This window comes from Mastacembelus armatus, chromosome 7 (genome assembly GCF_900324485.2).
Source record: "Mastacembelus armatus chromosome 7, fMasArm1.2, whole genome shotgun sequence".
NCBI lineage: Eukaryota > Metazoa > Chordata > Actinopteri > Synbranchiformes > Mastacembelidae > Mastacembelus > Mastacembelus armatus.
Genome location: NC_046639.1, coordinates 4,198,053 through 4,201,168, shown reverse-complemented (window position 1 = coordinate 4,201,168; position 3,116 = coordinate 4,198,053).

Genomic DNA, 3,116 nt, shown 5'->3' with positions numbered 1-3,116 from the left:
CAAGGGGCATTTATGATGGAAAAAAAGCCATGAATCCTAATCTGATGGCACTGGGTTTCCATCTACAGTACATCTATGGATATAATGAATCAATGAATCAGCAGTATACTTAAACATTTAAACATGCGGCAATTAGCATTGGGGGCAGCAGAAACCAGTCACAAACCTGTTAGCAAAGGGTTGTACATCTAACATCTGTGGCCCTCCTGTCACTGACACTCTACCTACTCTATTTGTATGACCTCTATACACATCTGAGGAAATACCAGTCTCTTAAAATGCTAAACTCTTCGAGATGAGATGAGGTGAGATGAGATGAGATGACATGACATGAGATGACATGAGCTTTATTCATCCCCAAAGGGAAATTCAGGTAGTCTTGTAGTTATTTAGTTAGTCAGTAGTGAAGAGTTATGAGTAGTCACTTTTCATCTGCGATTGGCTACGGTGCTGTAGAGCCTGATGGCAGTGAGGATGAAGGATTGTTCAGTCCTGCAGCTCAGTGAGGTGAGTTGTCCACTGCTGCTGCTTCTCTGGTCCATCAGGATGTTGTGAAAGGAATGATCAGTGGATTCCAGGATGGTATCTACCTTTTTCTTAACTCAGAGAACATCTACTGAATACAGCCTCACAGAGCTGCTATAGCTATCGAATAATATCAGGATCAATTTTTGTTCATGTTTTCCAACAGGAATCCACTGAAGTGAACAGTAATATTTTGAATACTTGAAAGTCCATGTCAAAAGCACAAACTGTTTATTATCATGTTACTTTAAAGCAGCAGATTTTTCATCACTCGTGCATGATGCTTTGACTTGAGTTCAAATGCTAAATTCGTTCCCTCCTCATTTGCACCATTGATATAAAATTGATTAGCAGGTAGCAAACTTTGTAAGCTACTGCCTTCATCAATGTTATTGGCAGAGAGTAAGAAATGAGCCATTTAACTGAGGCTAATGCATGTTTTTTATGTCTTTGGAGGAAAGTCATTTATGGCACAAAGGTCTGGCTCACCTTTTTTTTTTTTTAAATCAACATATGGTGTCTTCTTTGCTTTGAGGCGTCCACTGAGGATTCTTTCAGTTGGATTGTTACTAGGCTTCTAGGTTGTGAAGAATAGTTCCTGGACTATGGTCCAGACCCTGGATCTAATTCTTTCCATAAAGCACATTGCGTGATTTCGGCCAGTCGACCTGGTCCAAGGAAGTAATGAGGTGTGAGTCACTTAATACAAATGAGCATCTCACCTGGATGAGATGTATATTCTTTACAGTTGACCTTTTGAAAGTTCATAGCCATTAACACTTCCCAAGTCAGCCTGGATATTACGTAAGTAGTACAAAGCCCCACTATTCATTTGACCATCAGGTTCCCCCATGAAAATGTGATTTTCATTACACTCACTCATATGTAAGCCTGCAAAAAGGAGTATTGCTTGTGGTCTCTGTCTCTCCAAAACCAATATCAATGCCTTATTCAATTTTGCTAAAGCTCTGTATGTAGGCCAGCAATGAGCATATACATTTGAATCTTGTTCCAAAAGTCTGAAAAAATAATGTCTTCACCAACTGATGTAGCCTGGCAACAGGGCTGACGTATTTTGAGTCAGATGTCTCTGTCAAAACTTTGATATTTGAAAATTTTCCAGTCAACCTTGTTTTTTTGTTCTTTTTCTTTCATGTTTTTTTGGGGGGGGGTTTGCCCCTGCAATTTCTGCACGTCAAGATCTCTGAAGCCATCACCATCTGTTTGATGCTGCAGAGCCTTTCCAAACAATTTATACTGTTGACTTCAGAGGCAGCTTAACTGAGCAGTCAAGGTGTAGACTATAGTAAACAAGTTAAACCATACATATCATTTATCTAAAGTGGCTACACACTGTATTAATGTAAAAGAAATGCAGACTGTTAAGGAAAAGAAGTTGTTTTTACGGGCCAAGCTGCTCTCTCTCCAGATGTTCCACCTGCTGTGATGTTGAAGAGAATCTATGACTGCTCCCTATGAGATAAAGATGAAGATACTCAAATGTTTTGTGACTAATGGATTAAACATACGCTGTCTGATACATGTAACATGCACTGTGTTAATTTCTTCTGCCCATTTACAATCATTGGGGTGACTAAGAGGAGAGGATACTAAATTGCACTTGATTCTATGTATCTGATCAAAATAACATCAGTAATATTAAACATGAGGTTATTAGTTATTAGTTATTTGAGGTTACAAGTTCAGTCACCTGCAGCTTTTCTTTTCCATGATTTGACATAAATGGAAAAATTTCTCTTGATGAGAAATGATGAACCTGAAGACATGAATTTGTTGGTTCACAGTTTTACATCTCTTTCTAAGCCCCATTTAAACCCTGCTTAGTAATCCATCCATAAATGTTATTGAAAACTTGTTTTTAACACTTCTGCGTTCTCTAATCTCTAGTCTCTTATCTTTGGTTTCATACTTGAGACTAGAGTATTATCAGTCTTCTCATGTGTTCTGTGTGCTCCTGACAAGCAGATTGTTCTGTAGGATGCTGGGGATTTCACAGCATAGGCATGTGTCTGACTGAACAGAATATAATAATAATAGAACTGGACAGATAGAAAAATCACCTTCAGACGCCTGCCTGTTGCCATGGAAACCAGGTTTTTGTGATTAGTTTTCTGTAGAGTTGGCGAACCCATCTGGAGAGGATTTCACATCTGCAGCTGCAATAACGGTCATCTAATAATTTATGTGCACTGCATTCTTCCCAGACTGCCCACAGTGGTCTGGATGGACTTAGCTCAGCAGGCAGCAGGGATCCCTGTTCCTACCCACAGTCACCCACTGAGGAGATATGTGAGTTTAGTTATGCTCTGCCAACACTGCAGAAAAATATGTAGCCTCCATGTGTGGCATGGTTGTTACATAAGACTCTAAGCTAGTCATTAGGAAAAATGTTTTAAACATTTCTCAAATCTGTATTTGGCACTCAGCAGCTTGCATGTGTCTGTGGTGCCAGTTTGTTGTGGCATATTATCTCTATCTTCATCTTTCCTGTCACAATAAAACCTTCATTTCCTAATGATGGCCTGACATTTTCTACCTGTAAAAAAATATTGGTAAGATTAATTTTTTTT